This window comes from Leucopleurus acutus (assembly GCF_964270905.1).
Source record: "Leucopleurus acutus genome assembly, chromosome: 12".
NCBI classification, from domain to species: Eukaryota; Metazoa; Chordata; class Mammalia; order Artiodactyla; family Delphinidae; genus Leucopleurus; species Leucopleurus acutus.
Window position 1 is genome coordinate 35,681,400 of NC_139154.1, and position 17,934 is coordinate 35,699,333.

Below are 17,934 nucleotides of genomic sequence, written 5' to 3' on the forward strand. Positions count from 1 at the left end.
AGTTGTGGCACGTGGGCGCAGTAGTTGTGGCTTGCAGGCTTTAGAGTGCAGGCTCAGTAGTTGTGGTGCACGGGGTTAGTTGTTCTGCGGCATGTGGGATCTTCCCGGACCAGGGCTTGAACCCATGTCACCTGCACTGGCAGGCAGATTCTTAACCACTGTGCCACCAGGGAAGTCCCCCAGATCAACTTTAGTGTGGAGCTTGGGGAGGGCCACATTCCCTCTGGGGACATGGGTTACCTTACAGTGCAACCTGAGCGCTGGACCAGTGCAGATCTAAAACTCAGAATTAGCTTTTGGAACCAGCTTGCTCTCAGAATCCCTTTAGACAGAGTGTCCCTGGCCCTTTTCTCCTCTTGGGGCAGAAGCCTCATTCACCTCTGTTTTACCCAACATAGAGCTTCCCTAGAACCAGGTCATCCTCTTTGGGGGGCGGGGTGGAGGTGGAGAGCAGCTAATTCACTCCAGGAGCGGAAGAATCAGGTGGCAGCATTTTGAGCCCGACCTGCCCACCTCTACACAGACCACCATTCCTCTGCGGGCTGCTCGGGTGGGACACAGCGAGGCTAAGCCCAGAATTCTCAAACTGGTTATGCGAAAGATCCAGCAGTTCACTCTGGATCTGCCTCCCGTTCAGAACCCTCCACAGCCCTGTTCCAAGTAGGTATCCAGCTGGGAGCTCCCAGGCTCCAGACGTAGCCCAGATGGTCTCTGTACACGCCTTACCTGTCTCCTTCGGTCTTTTTATCACGATCACAAATCCACCTACTTTCATCCTTCAGATCCTTTGGAATCTGCAGGCAGATATGATCCTATCCTCGCATTAGGCCACCATTTTCCCATCTCCTGTTCCCCCCCAGTGGGTTTTCTTTTGCAGGTTAAACAGCTTTTGTTATTAGAGAGTGGTTTGGCCTCACCTTTCAGGTTGTGGGTCGTTCCTTCCAGAGAGGCGTGCGCCATCCTTCCGGAGCTCAAGTATGAAGGTGGCACCGAATGTGGTTTTGTGAGTGTGGCGTGACCTGCAGAGAAAACCACGAAAAATGACTTCCTTTGTTTCGGGCTAACAGGCGTCTCTCTGCGCAGCCCGATACCACAGGTTTGGGGAAGTGTGAAGCTTCGGAATCTTCTTCTCCTGAGGCTGGCAGAGGGGCACAGAGGCTGGAATCTTGTGGCCATGCATATGCTGGCTTCATATCTCAGTAGAAAACTGTACACTTTAAAGATGAGAATCACAATTTAAGAAGTGAGTTAACGTTTTTTAGCCTCCAAACTTTGGTAAGGCTGGGTTGACATGATCTGGAGAAACTACAAGAAGAGCCTCATATTTGGTTGAAATGATTTGTAGATAGCTTAGACACTGCTGCTTCCAAGGGCATTCTCTCACACAGGACAGAATGTGCTAGGTTTGCACATGGCTTCCTGAAACGTGCTGGGTTGCATGGTGACAAGTCAACAGAGCAATGTATAAATCCCACGCAGCTACTGGGACCTACTGCTCAGCCTTTTCCCACTAGAACGTCCTTTTCAGGACTCTACCCTAACCACAAATCTATCCAAGCTACCATGAGCTAGAGACGAAAGGAACAATTCTCTTCCTTGTCAAGAATTGGTCTTACAGACGCGACTTTTCCGTTAAGATTCAAAAGCACCATCTGAAGAAGACATGGGAAGGGGTAAGCAGGTTGTGCACATCTGGAAGACCAACTCTGGCTGTAACTCTGGATTTTCCCAAAGAATGAGAAGGCCCATGGTTTGTGAACCAATATTTCCAAGTTTTACCTTCTACTCTGATGTTTAACATCTGGTGGTAGGCATTCTGGTCATGCCTAAAGAAATTGCTTGTGAGAAAACAATCCCACTGTAACCCTAAGCATCTATATAAAGACTGGGTGCAAGGTGGTCCTCGAGATTCAGCTAAAAGTTTGAGTTCACAGTGTCACACCTGAGCAAAGACGTCTAACGCTGTGTAGCAGTATTGTCATCTTTCAAAGGATTCCAGTCTAACTGTATAATAACTTGCCAGTTGATCACCATTTAAAACTATTTTTAGTTGATGGATAATACTTAAACAACTGTATCCTGTAATTACTCATCATTTTTGTCCGTGACTTAGGCATTTCAAAGGGTTCCTATATAGTTTAAATTTCTTGGAATTGATGCTTTTTCTGCAAAAAGGTCTATTATATAAATATCTTACTAGTATACTTAGTAGATAACACCAAATTTTCGTGTTCTATAAAAGATGGATATGCTAATTCCTCTCTCAATGTTTTCTCACTTTGTTAGAGTGAAAGAAAAGTCCCTTCTAGTTAGCTTTTTATAACTCAGAATTCAGCCAGGCAAAATCTGATTTCATGGAAGAATTTGGTCACATTGTGCTCCAAGCTTTCGATCAGCCCCAGCGTTGACTGGGTTCAGCTCCATGTAGCAGCCTTACTGAGCCCTCTCTCTCCTCCCCTGAGCATCACCAAATGCTGACATCATAACCCCAGTGGGGTCATCAGAATCCTGCCACCCAACAATGAGCTTTTCCCGGAGTCTTTGCAGAGGGCACGGGTGAAAGGACAGTAGAGAAGGAGAGAAAATGGCAGTGGATAAGGCAGGTTGAGGGGCAAGATCAAGGAGGAAAGAGAGAGAAGGGTAAGGCTGGGATGGGGGCCAGCCACGTGTGTCCTAACAACAGCCCGTAAGCAGTGGCCTGGGCTGAGGGGAACTAGAAAACTAGGAGACAGAGGAAAATCAACCAGGAGGCCAGTGTTCCCATGAGCAGCGACCTCCAGATGAAATTAATGGACGTTGAATGGGGTCCTGCCAACACGTCCTCCAAGTGGAGAAGGTGAGGATTTCTGCTGGCAGTGAAGGTAAACGGCTGGTTTGCGGGGGTGGACACAACGGGGCATCAATCCCCACACGACACGTCCAAACGTCCCCCATGCTGGCTTCTCAGCCACTGAACCCACCGAAGAATGGCATCAGCGGCTGAGATCTGGGGACACTAGAGCCCTATCACGACTCTTGGGGTCTCAATTCTACCTTCTGTGAATTGGTTTGCTCTGGGCTGTTACACGGGTTTCCTCATCTGTTCGGTGTCACGGATTGCCTTCTTGTGGAGTTCTTTGAAGAATGGTAAACCATGGTGCATTATTTATACAAATATTTTCCAATATTTTATCTTATTAAATGGAAAATGCAAAGGAAATGCCATTTAGATGTACGCGCAGGCATGTGATACTGAGAGTATTTTCAGGGAGTCCTGCAAGTTGGTGCCTAATTCTCATTAGAAGGACGAAGCAATAGGGACAGGAACTTCGATTCGCAGACCAGGACCCAAGCAGAGCCCACAGCACCCCTGTGAATAGGTGACTCTGCCTTTTCCCTCCACCCCCTCCTGGCTCCCTCCTCCTCCCCTTGGTATAGGCCCAGAGCAGCTAGTCATGAATATATCAGCACACAAGCATTTATAGGAGGTGCAGTTTCGTTGGGATTTAAGAGAGTGGTTTCTTTCTTTGTTTTTGTTATGTTTCTGAGTTGGGATAGGGTGGTAGCCACAGACCTCTCCAAACAGCCAGCTTGTGTGGACAGACACCCACACCAGGGTCCCAGCTGGGAAACAGGCAAGCACAGCTCCCGAATCACTTTCTCTCCCTGGTCTCTTGCCCTCTTTTAATGGATGATGGCAGAAACAAATGAAAAATCGGGTTTTCTACATCCAAGAAGGATTTCACTTCCAGGGAAGTTCTAAGGGCTCTCATTTCACAGCCTGGGGCAGGACTTATCCCACCGGGAGCCAGTGTGGGGATTAGTGTTGTTACCTGAGAAAACCGGAGGAGTTTGGAAAGGTGTTGTCCCTTCATCCGTTCTCCATGACAACTGATGCCTGATCATTGCTTGACCCCGGAACTGGATACCTAAGACCATCGCAGAAGCCGCCTACCTCTACTGTCTTCTGCCGCCCAGCCTTCCCGCCATCCCGCATGGCCAGCCCACCCTGGCCAGATTCATTTCCATAAAATGGAGGTTTCATAACATTTCCCTCCCTGCTTATAAGCTTTTAGTGGTTCTCCAGGGCCTTCAGTTTAAAGCATCATTTGCAGTGCCATTCTTTTTGCAGTAGGCGAATGTTCACTTTAATTGTAATTCTAAATTACTTACTTTCACGTTAACAGAGAGAGTTCATAAACCAAAAAGAACCAAGTATTATATATTTTTTAATGGTTAATGTGATTCAAAGAATTTTTATTAAAAAGGGATCAAGAGCTGGTTGAAATTCTCACCATAAATATAAAATATCTATTGCTATCTTTATTCACAGTGAATTCAGATCCAAGCTTCCCGAAGAGCTGTACTCTCTAATATAATAGGGATGACAAGTACTTGACAGCCACGCTCTAAAGCACGGGCTTGACATAAAGCAAGGTGGTTAAAAACACCAACTATAATACGAGGCTGCACTTGAGGCCATGACGTGCTGGTCTCAGCCCACTTGCCCGTATTAACTGCTCAACAAACCCATGAGGATATTCGCTCTTTGATAACCTGCACAGCAAATCCCCAACACGTTTCTGACTTGCCCACTGCCAAAACTTCGATAAACTTGTCTTTCCACATTTACCTGCACCCCTTCCTCCCACCCTTGCAAAATCCCTTCTCTATTCATTTCCACTGCTTGTTATGCAATGATCCTTCAAGGTCTGGATCAGACCCCATCTGCTTAAGTAAATTAAGCACAGCCTGTAGCACCTTTTTCCACCCAGAACTCTCCCAGCACTCCTCCCTAACTCCTTGGGCCTTTGGGTCTTTGCCAATCATTTGGAACTAAGCGTATGTGGCAATATCGAACCAGTCATCTATTTTTTCTCAAGCTAAGCTGCAGAATTTATTCAAATGTCGCCAGTTTTTCTGCCAATTACTTTTTCTGTTCCAGGATCGAGTCCAGGATCCTCAATGGCATTGAGTTGTCCTGCCTCCTTAGTCCCCTCCGGTCTGTGACGGTTCCTTGGTCTTGCCATGTCTTTCACTATCTTGACACTTTTGAACACGTGATACTGTGTTCCGTATCAGGCTTCTAAGTGTTCAAACTAAATAATAATAATAATAGTAGTAGTAATTATCATTACTATTATAAAACTCACCAGAGTGGACCATGTATATTGTGCCAGGCATTGCACTAAGTACTTTAGATCATTTATTCCTTCAAACAGCCAGTGAAACAGATATTTCACCCCAGTTCAGTAGAAAAGGAAACTGAGGGTCAGAGAGGTCAAGATCACATAACTAGCAAGAGGTGAAGCTGGGATCAGAGCCCAGTGTGGAGCCCCTCGCCCTGGCGTCTCCCATCAGGCTTGATCCGGTCTTCTCCGCTCTTCCATAGCACCTGCTTCTCTTCCTCCCTCAGTTCTCCCTGACATCAAGGCTCGGATGTTTGACAGACTTATGGAGGCCTTGAAGGAAGGTGCCACGTCTGGCTCCCGGCTCACTCTCCTACAGTGTCGAGCACTGTGTCTGGGGTACGTGAGGTGATGGAAAAGGGGATACAAGCAGAACTGGGGAGCACTGGACCAGGGATGGACAAGCAAAAGTAGTCATTCCTATCATGTTAGTGACTTTGTAGTGTAGGTTGGGAGATGACCCGAGTCAATACAATTTCTCCCTTGAAATTTTGGGGTTAGGGGAACTGAGGTAGGTGGTCATGTGAAGGAAAGAGCTACCTGGTGAGCTGTGTGTAGGAGGCAACCCTGGAGAGGAAGCAGAGGAAGCAGCTGGGAGAGGGGAAGGGGGCAGAGCTCAGCAAGTGGAAAGACAGTGAGGGACAGAGAGAAATCTGCCACAGTTCAAGGCCCATTGCTGGAATCCCTGGCCCCTTTCAATGTATCATGCTCCACACACACACACACACACACACACACACACACTCACACTCACTCTACTTGAGTTGTCTTGTATGGGTTCTGTTACAAGGACATTTAGAAGGAACATAAATTACATGTTGACCCTTGGCACAGGGTGCTGGGAGAGGAGATGGTGGGCTTTGAGAGAGGGAAGGCCAGCCGGCCAGGGTACAGGATGAAGGGAAGTGGACTCGGAGAACACTGGGTTGTAAACGTGACTGTGCACTTGAATCTCATGGGGAGTTCTGCGGTGTACCGATGCCTGGGTCCTGCCTCCAGAGACTGTGGTTAGTTGATGTGAATGCTGGTCTGGGCATCCAGAGTTTTAGCAGTTCCCCAGGTGATTCTAATATGTGAGAAGTTTTCATGGCTGGTCTGGGCATCCAGAGTTTTAGCAGTTCCCCAGGTGATTCTAATATGTGAGAAGTTTTCGTGGTAAATTACCGTGTTAGGGGTGGGTGAGAATGTCCAATTAGGAATAATTTTACTTATTCTCAGAACAAGAGATGATGAGAGCCATGACTTGAAGTCCTTGAGTATAGAGTGACTTTCCTCAACCAACCCCAGGTTCTAGGTCAACGATTAAAGAAGTTGTGTTTAGTTAGGCTCCAGGCAACGAGCAGATGCCAATGTGCCTGGCTATTGGCGAGTTTAAATGCTGCATATTTACAGATATGAGAATTTGTTGGCAAATCCTGTCCCTTCTCCTTTCTTAATTGTTGTTTAGAGATGACAAAGGATTATATCAGTTAGCATTGAAGATTTTATCTTAACTGGGTGCAAACAAAGGTCTATCAGCTGAAAATTCTAGTAGTTGAGCAATGACCTTGGGGCTGGCCCTGAGCCCACGGCCTGTAACGGGTTGCACAGTTTCTTCTTGCAGGAAGCTGATTTTATCCTGTAGCCAGCTTCCCTCAGTGAGGTCAGAGGCTGGACCACTATGTTTAGCTTTGGGGTCCAGGTTTCTGGTGGGGCTCCACCTTCATGATTTCATCTACAAGCCTAATTCCCTCCCCATCCCAAATGCCATCACACTGGGAGTTAGGGCTTCAACATATAAATTTGGGGGGGATATAAACATTTAGTCCGTAGCAGATGCATTTCCCAGTTGAATTCCAAATATGTTTTCTTCTCAGGTAGATTCATCTAGTATGGCCTTGCCAATGATTAACATACCAGTCACCAGTCACTGTCCCAGGTTCCCTAAGTGGCCTCACTCCTGCCACCTCATCTCTCCTCTTCCCTTCACCTCCCAACCTTCTCCAGAATCCAGCAGGACCCTGCTCTGCCGTGCTACATGTCTGTTCTCATTGGCAAATGCCTGTCTCAGACCAAACAGAGTGACTGTCAGTCCTGGGCCTGGCAAAGGAGAGACACTTGTTCACTACAAGGCTGGGGTAAAAACAGGGAGGGAGGAAGGCTATAGAGCGAAACTCAGACATCTGGTGTGTGACGTATACACCAAAGGACATACCTTCCGAGGTGTGAGGGCTGCTTCATAGAGACCTGGGTCCTGCAGGCCTGGCTGTGGAGGAGGAAGAGAGAACGATGTAGTTTCCTAGCAAAAATATGTTTCTTGTCCTCACCTGACTCTTTAGGAATCTCCCCCATGCGGCCAGGGGAGAAAGGCTGTCCCAGCCCCGCTTGATCACCGGGACGCAGGCGGGGAGCCACTGCCGGGGCGGTCAAGGGACTTGGCGTGCTCCCCCTCCCCCATCAGAGGCCAGCGGTGCAGGGCCGGGGCGGGGGGTGTCTTCCTTCAATCCCTGCAGGTGCCAGCCCGCTCTGCACAGGCTGGCCTCCTCCCGTCGGTCTGCTCCGGCACACCCGGCCTAGAGCAGTGCACGTTAGCGCCTGCCCCTCTTCCTCTGGGGCCGGGCAGGTCAAGTCCCGCAGCCATGTCCAACTGGTCAGTTCATGGTGGCACTGAATAGGGTCACAATTTTTATGTGTATCTGTGCCATCGACCGACATTACTGCCCCCAACCGAACACTCAGCGGAGGACAGACGCCGCGACTGGCCTGGTCCCCGCTGGAGCCCCCAGCGCTCAGCATGGGCACAGGGCGGCACTCAACACATGAGTACTGAATGACGGCGGGGAGACAAACGGGGCTGGGGCTTGCGGGGGTGGTGACTGCTCTCCATGCCTGGCAGTGTGGCCCGCCGGCCAGTGGGGGACCTGCGTCTCCCTCTGCCCTGAGGCGGGGGGTCTCCTTGCTTCCCTGCTGCACCGTGTGCCTGAGTCCCATGAGTCTTGGACTCTGCCCAGCGTGCGGCCCAGGGGAGGGTGCACTGTGCTGTCTAATTAATGTATCTGTTAGGGTGAATTAGGGTGGTGTGGCCTTCAAGCTGTGGCCAATTGTCAGCCGCTCCCCTTAATCTCCCTGCGACTTCTTTTGCCCTCTTGGATGCCTCAGCCCTCATCTATGATCCTCCCCCTAATTTGGGGGTGGGCCCTCTGTGCTTTGGTTCCAAGCATTCCCTCCCCCTGGTGTACCCTCCCTCCTCCTCCTGTGGAACCCAGGACCTCTCATACCTGCCTCTTCCCCCAAGAAACTCGCTTTGGTTAGCCCGCCCACGGGCACCCCGCTGGATTGGGACCCACTCCACCTCTGGTGGATTTCCACACTGCTCTGTGCCCTGCCCTCCGAGGGGGCGGTGCAGCACTGGGTGGTCCCTGGTTCCCATCTGATTCTTGAGGCCTCGAGCAAGGGAGTGCCTGTGCTGAAGGCCTCCAGCCAAACCCCAGCCTTGCATCCTACTGAGATTCCCTCCCTCCCTAGGAGACCAAGTCAGGCACCAGAGATAAAGTATAGCCCTCTGGGGGAAATTCATTGTTCTTTCTCTGGTATCCTTTCTGCCCTGCGCATTTACAGAACTAACCACTCTTGTCACTGTCAGGAGATGAGTCAATTGCACACCCACCTGTATTGTTTCATGAGACTCAGGTGAAGAGGGGCCAGCGGTCACCCTCCTGTCTCCCCTCCCCCTTGCAGAGCCCTTTCAATTGTGTAGGTAGTTAATCTGGAAAACTTCAGAATTCCCAGGATTGTTATTGTCACTGGATAGAAGGATGGAGATTTCCAGCTGGAATAGGGCGGCTTAGATCATTCTCGTCGCTTTTCTATGTAGAGAAGAGTTCTGACAATCGAGGAGCTGTAATTGTTTAGCCTTACACATCATCAGCCTTCTCTAGGTGTCCCTCCTAGGAGGAAGGTCAGCAGCCTGCAGGGTCTTGAGGCTGGGCAAGCCGGGCAGTCTCTGTATCACAGCTGGGCTAAGCACTGAACAGATCCTGGGAATCACCACTCCTTAATGTATACGGTTCTAGAACTTCAAAATCTTTCAAGTTAGCAAAGTCCATGTATTTCACGTGATGGCCATTTCCATCCTCAAAGTGGATCTGTCTCCGATTTTCCAGATAGTGAAACCGAGTCTGAGTCTTTTTAGGATCGAGGGTGCTTGCATCGCTTTGCCCTGGCATCACTCCTCCCTCCTTCCTCCTCCAGAGGCTGCAGCAAGTTTACGCATCCCGGTGGTTTCCTTCTCCTCTTCCGAGTTGGGCTGAAAGCGGCAGGTCCAGGGATTGGCCCAGGGGATCACCTCAGCTGTCCTGGCTGAGTCACAGCTGGGTGACTGCTTGGTTGCAGACCGCACAGCAAGGGCCCTCCCAGGGGGACTCCAGCCAGGGCAGGATCAGCAGGGCAGAGGGCTTTCGTGAGTCCAGCTCAGTTTATACTGAAACATGATCTAGTGTCTTCTCCTCATTGCTTGTTGGAAACAAATTCTCCCTGCACAGTCTGGACTTGTTTAGATGCAGTGGAAATAATGGGGATAGCAGAGAAAGATAGCAGATGACCCTAAACTTCTACCTAGAGCCAGCCGGCTTCTTCAACGAGCACCAGAAGCCTTCCCCTTCCCGGCATGTCTGGGTTGGCTGGAAAAAATCCCAGTCTTAGAGTGGCCAGAAGTGCACTCGTATTTCCTTCCGAGCCCGCATCTTCCGTCTTCCTTCTGCATGTCTGTAAAGAGCACTAAGGTAGGCGAGGAAGGAGGGGGCGGGCTGCCCCGGCACTTCCTGCGAGGAAGGCTCTGCCGCCTGGGGCCGGGCGGGCCCTGAAAGCGGCCGAGTTGCTCGAGTCTCGTGAGGCCCCTTGCGCCGCCCCGCTCGCCCCGCCCCCGGGGGCCGGGCCGCGCAGACCCGGAGCGCGAGGCGGGCTGGGTGTTTGCATACAAAGGCGGCCGAGCGTGCGGCGCCGCAAGGTGAGTACCAGCCTCCCCGCCGCCAGCCTCCCGTGTCGAGCCTCCGTGGAGCCCCGGCCAAACCCCGGCCGCCGCCGAGGTAGGGGCCACAGCCTCTGCGGGGCCAGGCTGGGCAGGGCGGGGCACCGCCCGGGGGCGGGGGGCGCGGTCGGGCCGCTGCCGGCCGGGGGATGCGGGACGACGTGATGCCCGGGGACCACACTCTGTCCCCGCGGCCCTTTCGGGGCAAGTGTTTCAGGGAGGGAGGCGGAGAACAGGCCCCAGGGACCCGGCGGCCTCGTGAGCTTCCCTCGGGCCTTCTCCCAAAGGGCTGACCTTGATCGGCGTGGCGAACTCGAGGGGTGGCCGCGGGACTCCGTCCTGGCAGGACGTGTGGGTAGTACTTGGGCGGCAAGCAGCCCTTGCTTAGCGCCGGGGACTTTTATGAAACTGGTCGGGGAGGTGGGGGTGGGTTATTTGGGATTCCTGCTTTGCTGTTGAGGAAACAGGCTCGGGGAGGTTGACTTACGTGCCCAAGGTCACACAGCTGCCGGGCGGCAGGCTGAGCCCGGGTTGGAATCCTGGTTCTCGGATTACATACAGTCTGGTCCCTCCTCTGCCAGCTTCTGTGCACCTTTCCTGCAGCCTGCTGGGTGCTAGGCCTTCCATCAGATGCCCCTGCGAATAATTTTATTTTGGGGAAGGTGGGGAAAATGTAGGATGAAAAGTAGTGTTTGGGAAATACCTTGAAGAGCCGCGGAGCAGGGGTGTGTATAGATTCCCGGCTGGTCATTTGCGTGGAGGGTAGTGGCTGGAGAACGCAGATGTCAACCCCGTTTTGACCAACAAACAGGAACTTGACTAAAACAACTGGCCGTGTTAATTCAGAGAATTTTTAGAGCCCAGTAGTTTGAGGAGTTTTTTGGAGACATGAACTTATCAACTGTTTTTATGGGAGGGGGCGGGTAATGGGGGGGTGCTTGTGAAATTTACTGTTTGTCCCTGTTCTATAATTCGAGTCTTACGAGTTAAAGTAAGCAATTGCAGAAAGTACAGCAACTGAGAAGTAAACACACACGTACGCGTCTTTCCCCCAGAAATGGTGGACATCTAAGAGTTTGTCTTCCGGTTCTGTGTTTTGATAATGCTTCGTTCACATCTGCCGACATGTTTTATTATCGAGTGTTTTGTGTGTGGGTGTGTGGTTGGAGCTTTTATGCGTGTTTGTGTGGAGGGCTGTATGGCGTGGAGCCAGGCCTGGACAGAGCCCTGGACCTGAACCTAGTGGGCCTGGAGGCCTGGGCTCTCGTCTGGGTTCTGCGTTAGCTTGGCAGTGGGGCCCTGCCCAGGTGCCTTCACCATCCCGGGTCTCAGTTGCCCCACATCTCAGCACTCTGGGAAAGAATGGCTGCAGAGGGCAAACCTGCTGAGTCTTGTCGCAAGGGAGAGAACTTGGGCGCTCGGGTGGGGCACCGACGGATCTCCTGGTCTTGAGGGGACCTCGGAGAGGCTGGGAAGTCTGCCCTGGGAGGGGGCGGTCTGGCCAGAAGGAAGTCTGTAAGCCTGCCCCCCACCCAGTCAGCTGTGTTCAGGGCCCTGGACCAGAGGGCGGGGTGGAGGGCAGGAGATGGAGAGAGATTTCAAAGGAAGGGCCTGAGGCCTGTGGCGCACACAGGCTGGTGCAAAGAACTTGGCTTTGTAGTTTTACCCACTTGTAACTTGGGCCAAAGACACGTTCTCTTGAGTGTCTCTTGAGTGTTTCTTCTCCTAGGCAATGAAGAGAGAATCACACCCATTTGCAAGTTATGGTAAACGTGTTCACTGAGACACACAAGAGCCCCTGGGAAAGAATGTGGGGTCCCTGTGGTCACTGTTATTTTAAGGGAGGAACGCAGGGTGCCAGTGAGGAGGGCTCATTGTAGAGTTGGGACAGTCCTGCCTAACTCTGGCCTCTGGGCTGTGAATCAGCGCTGTGGGTCCCCCCTCACACTGCGAGTTGGCCTCCCCTGGGTCCTTTCTCTTCCGGGTTCAAGGTCTAAAGGTACCTCAATGTGATGAATTGATTTGGGCAGGGGTGCCGATGGGGGTGGATGACACTGCAGGCAGCTCATTCCAGGGAAGGCCTGTCGACGGGAATGGCCTTTGGAGCATTTTGAAAAAGTCCTAGGAGACGGTGGTCCCGTTGGGACACTGAGGCTGGTGGTTTGACCTGTTTGCACTTCAACTTCCTCAGCGTGACCGAGCCATGAGAACCGGTGGCGGTTGAGGTGACAAGGAACGTGCGAGGCCGCGACGTCCGGTCAGCGTTGGGGCGAGTGCCCTGGGGAGGGCGGGCAAAGTCCCACTTCTTAGGTTTCACTGAACCCTGGCCGGGTTTATTACGCCCGAAGCCCACTCACTTAGAATCGGAGTGGGATTTGTGAAAAGAAGTCGAGCAAAGTCCAAGCAAAGCCCATCAGCGGGAGCTTTCTAAGCTGTAAGCAGAGGGTCTAGAAAGAGCAGGGGCCTGACACCTGCTTTCATTCCCGGCAGCAGGTCCAGCTCGGGGGATGCAATGTGCCGGGCTTGGGAGACCCTCCTGACAGTGGGGGGGGGGGCTGTCAGGGAGACTGTGACCTGTCCCCCTGTCCTGTGTCCTCCACACTTCCCTGTGTGCCCCTTCTCCTTCCTCTTCCCATGTCTCCCCCCTGACCCCGCCCCACCTTTTATTTAAGCAACAAGAAGTGAATACTGGCCCAGGCCAGTATTCTTCACAGTGCCGCCTGTCACCCTCTGGTCCTAAAATCAGTTTAGTAGGCCCATGGGCATTTTAGAAAAGGTGAAATAGAATAGAAGAGAAAATCCGAGACCCGGACATACTAATCTTAGGTGAGGTATTGTTTTGTGAAACTTGTTTAGCTGAGATGGCGTGTGTGTGTGCCCGTGTGCCCCTGCGTGCGAACTCTGGTGGAGGGAAGCGGGGTGTGTGAGACCCAGTGCCTGGTGTGCGGGGAAGGGCCCGCGTGTGTCAGGTGTTGGGCGAAGGGGCAGGGCTCCGTCTGGAGAGGATGCTTTTCCGCGCGGGTGATGGAAACCACATCTCTCAACACGCTGAGCAGGTTTGGGATTCTTGCGACAACCTTTTTTCCTGCTGCTGAATGCTGGGCTTTCGAGTAAAGAGCTACAGGTTGTTAGAGCAGAGTCATGGCTCTGCATCGACTGGCTGCCGACCACAGACCCTGCATTCGAGACACCCTGTGTGCCCAGTGCTCCTGGGACACCATCAGCACGCTTCCACCACGTGCCTTCTTCCCGGAAGGCCCGTTATCTCCTTGGATCATGTCTTCTCTCTTTTTGGTGAAATCTTCCTCTGCATTGATTGGTCTCTCTAGGCATCCACCTTTGGTTTACAGAAGATAGAGGCAGCGAGGGTCGTGGGATAACCGGGTACCCACAAGGCAGCTCCCCGCTTTGGCCAGAGAATTTCCTGCCGGTGAACTCTGCATCGCTCCAGCCTGTGGCCCCGTCTTCGGGGTGCCTTTGGGCTCAGATTTTTGGATAAAATGGAAATGTATTCCCAGCCTATTGGAATCTAACCATACCCTTCTGATATTTCTGTATTAATTTCAACCAGTAGTATCCTTTGGCCCTGTCTTTTTGGGAGGATGAGATCTAAATAGTTGACGTATGCAAAGCGCTGTCAGGCTGCAGCCTTAACTCACAGTCCGGCCTTCGGTGCCGTGTGTGACCAGAGGGTTAGCACCTGGCTTTCGTTTGGCCGTGCACTTGGAAAAGAACTCCACGTTCACCCGTCCTATGAGGTGGGTGCTGTTAGGGTCGTCCGTTTTATAGATATGAGACTGGGCGGCCGAGGGGTCGGTCAGTTGTTCACGGTCATGGCTTAGCAGGTTGTGGAGCTGGGAGGTGGAGGCCAGCTGTCTGCCTCTGCGGCTCAAGCTTTTACCCCTGAGCTGTAGGCAGCACTCTTGAACGTCCATGTGATATTTGGGTGGAGGGAGCAGGGTTCACGCAGAAGTCACAGAAGCAGGGCTTTCTTTTTGGCCAAGACACAGACCTGGACAGAGGGCCCTTGCTGGGGTGTAAAGAGAGGCTGCAAGCCCTGTGCTCCATTCGTGAGTTGCGGGGTCAAGAGCTGGGGAATCGGGGTCTAAACCTGGGCCTGTTTTTCCAGCACATTGGCCACCGGGGTAGTTCAGCTGCCTCCACCCTCCACCACCCAGGCCTTTTGTGCTCCTTGCCAAGGACCTGAGAACACTCATCACACGGGATTGTAAGATCGGAGCATTGCACAATCCCAACGCTGGAGGAGCGGTCACCCATCTGACCCTTCCGACCAAAGCAGGACCACCCCGCATCGCCCCCGCCTGTCCAGCAGTTTCAGTGCTGGGGAGACCCTGACACCGAGCAGACCAGAGTTTGCCATCCCTCCCCCAGTTCTCTGAGGTCATTAAAAATAACGTTAAAGCAGTACATGCGCATGTAGAAAACAAAACCCAGGAACCAACGCCTTGGAAATATTTGTGATGAAAAGTGAAGGTCTCCTCCCCTTCCCCAGGCCTGTTCCCTAGGGTGAGCCTGTGAACCTTTTTGGTATGTACATCAGTCCATAATTTTTTTGTGCATATGAGAATATGTATAAATGTAATTCTTAGAAATGGGTTCATATTATAAATATTTTTGTACTTTTTTCACACAGTATATATACCTTTTCATGTTAGTATTTGGAGAACTACCTCTCCCTCCCTTTTTTTTTTTTAACAGCCTCATAATATTCAATTATATGGTGTGGGTGGTCCCTAATTTACTTAACTGAAGTCTTGTAGATATTTGTTTTTAATTTTCCTTATTATAATCAGTGCCCTGATTACTGTTTTGTACATAGCAGAAGAATTGCTGGAGTTTGCTGGTGTGTGCAAAAAATGACAGCTATTGCCACAATGCTTACCCCGTTTATTATCCCTCCGGCAGGGAGTGGTGAGTGTTCGTTTCCTCCTGTTCTCACCAACCCCTCAGGTTTTTACAAAATGCTTTGATTTTGGACCACCTGAAAGGCCTCCTTTGATTTGCATATCTTAAATTATGAATAGGATTGAGTATCTTCTCATACATCTTTGACCAAATGGACTTCTTTCTCTGTGAACTCTCTCTCTCTCTTTTGCTCATTTTTCTGTTGGGATGGTCTGAGGCCATCTTAAATTGACATTAATATTTTAGAGGTGGATGGTATTAGCGGAGCCGCGGGGTTACGAGAGCGATGGCTGGGGTATTGAATTTTGGCAGAAGTTCCGAGAAAGCAGTGTTTCTTGGCAATCTGTGAACCCTGGAGAAGGATTCTGCCAATTTTGGATGAAATGCTGACTCTTCTGGTGTCACAGTGAGGAGAGAAGTCATGAGACCTCCCTCCCCTCATCTTGACAAGTGTTCGCAGCGCTGCCCCCTGGACCCATACGAGACTGGGGCAGCTGGCGCGTTTGTGCATCTGCTGTGTGCCCAGAGTGTGGGGCTCCTCCCCTGTGGGCGGCCTTGAAGGAGGAGAAAATCTCCTCGGCCTTCCCTCTCTGTCTTTGCTGAGTGTCTGGAGTTATTCTGGACGCCTGCTTTCCTGACTGACTTTGCAGAGCGGTAGCCCCCTGCATCCTGGGCACACTCACGCCCCACGCCTCCTGCCGTATACCCTGCGTCCTGCAGGACGGCCTGCAGCTGGCTCGTGCTTCCTCTGGGCCTGGAGGTGAGCTGTGGTGGGCAGGACCTGCTTAATTCAGAGAGGGCTTTGGCGCGGGAACCCCAGGGTGGGCTGGTTTTGCTGCTTCATCACTTTTGTCAGGAAGTATTGATATTAGTGTGACCTGCAAGCTTTTCAAAAGCATTGCAGGGTTTTCTGGTGAATTTTTCTTACTTTGGACCAGAGTGCCTCCTGAAGAACACTGGCGTGCCAATAAAGTCCCTGCATCCCCAGGGGTACTGACGGACACAGAAGTTTGCTCTCTTACGTACGAAGTTTCTCTTAGTGCTCCGTTCAAGATGGTCGGACATGGGCTTCCCTGGTGGCGCAGTGGTTGAGAGTCCGCCTGCCGATGCAGGGGACACGGGTTTGTGCCCCGGTCCAGGAGGATCCCACATGCCGTGGAGTGGCTGGGCCCGTGAGCCATGGCCGCTGAGGCTGCGCGTCCGGAGCCTGTGCTCCGCAAGGGGAGAGGCCACAACCGTGAGAGGCCCGCGAACCGCAAAAAAAAAAAAAAAAAGATGGTCGGACTAACACATGGGGCAACTGCTGCCAGACTCACCTGGTCCAGACTGGCCAGGGGGAAGGGACCTGCCCCAGCGTGTGCTGTCAGCGCGGCAGGGGTGGGCGTGAAGCCCAGGCACCTGGACTTCCAGTCTGGCGTTGTTTACCCTGCGTCACGCTGCACCTAAGTCATACTTCCTCGTTGGTCTATATAATTTATCACACTTGCCAACTGATAAATATCAATGCGCAGTGCTCTGAAGAAAGACTTCCTCTTTGCCGTTACTGTAAATAGCACGAGGAAGATACGCTGTTTATGAACCAATTTCATTTCCATGTAAGTCTTACTAGTCATAATATCATTTTTGGAATTTCTTAGAAATTGCCATTTTTTAATGCTTTGTATGAAAACCAGCGTTTGCCTCGTAACCTCCCAGGTGAATGTGATCTTGGCCAGTTCCGGAGCAGCACGATGTTTCTGTTGTTACTCAGAGCTGATCAGACCTCACATTTGGACCCCAGACGTGGAGACAGTCTGGAATGTGCTCAGCGGAGATCAGCCAGGGGTGATGGGTGGAGGCCCCCCACCCATCCCTGTGAGGCCCGGCTACAGTGCTAGGGCACAAGGGGCAGTCACACAGCCGTCCTCAGATGAAGAGAGAGACGTGCCGGGGCTTCAGGGAGCTGTGGGGAGAACCCCAGAGAGGCAGCCTCTGTCGTGTCCTCGAGGAAGAATGGTCCTAGCTAATAAAAGCCAAATGGCTTAAATATGCCCAGTGGCAGATGCTCACTCTCCCAGAGCAAATTCTTCAGTGTCCAGAAAGGTTATAGATGGACGTCCACGTTCAGTTGTTCAATAACTGAGCCAGCTAAGATGTAAGACTTCCAGCTTCTCAGGACAGGAATTAGCCTTGGCCGGTGCCAAGCCCTGTGCCGGGCACAGGTGAGCTTTTGTGTCATCTGCTGGGTGCAGGGGGAGTGGACGTGTGTGAGATTGGCTAGTTACTCACCAGTCCTCAGAGGTGACTTTCAGATGCTTGAGGTAGATCTGGATAAAAAGGAGGAGGGGAAGGTTTTATCCATGGGCACTTAATTTAGATTTTTTTTTTTTTTGCGATACACGGGCCTCTCACTGTTGTGGCCTCTCCCGTTGCGGAGCACAGGCTCCGGACGCGCAGGCTCAGCGGCCATGGCTCACGGGCCCAGCCGCTCCGCGGCATGTGGGATCCTCCCGGACCGGGGCACGAACCCGTGTCCCCTGCATCGGCAGGCAGACTCTCAACCACTGCGCCACCAGGGAAGCCCTAATTTAGGTTTTAATGGTAAAATCTCTTTGCCCTTTTTCTTCATTAACTCAAAAGTAATGAGACCCTTTCCAGAGCTGCAAGGTCCCTGGGGCACGGCCCTGACTATTAGCTGGTGGCAGGGCTTGGCCGAGCCTGTGCGCCTGCCCTGAGCACCTACTGCTCACCTGCGTGTGCCACCTGGACATGTCAGAGGATGAGGCTGGTCTGCCGCTCCTGGACCAACCGGCAAGCACAGACATACCCCTGGAGCAAGCAGACCAATTTCCAAGC

At 51.9% G+C, this 17,934-nt stretch overlaps 1 protein-coding gene across 4 annotated transcripts in view; it reads left to right on the plus strand.

Moving 5' to 3' along the window:
• LPIN1 (lipin 1) overlaps positions 1–17,934 on the plus strand; it is a gene marked incomplete at both ends in the record, with an annotated part of 116,223 nt that overhangs the window by 40,973 nt on the left and 57,316 nt on the right. The gene's annotated exons all lie outside the window — the stretch shown is intronic.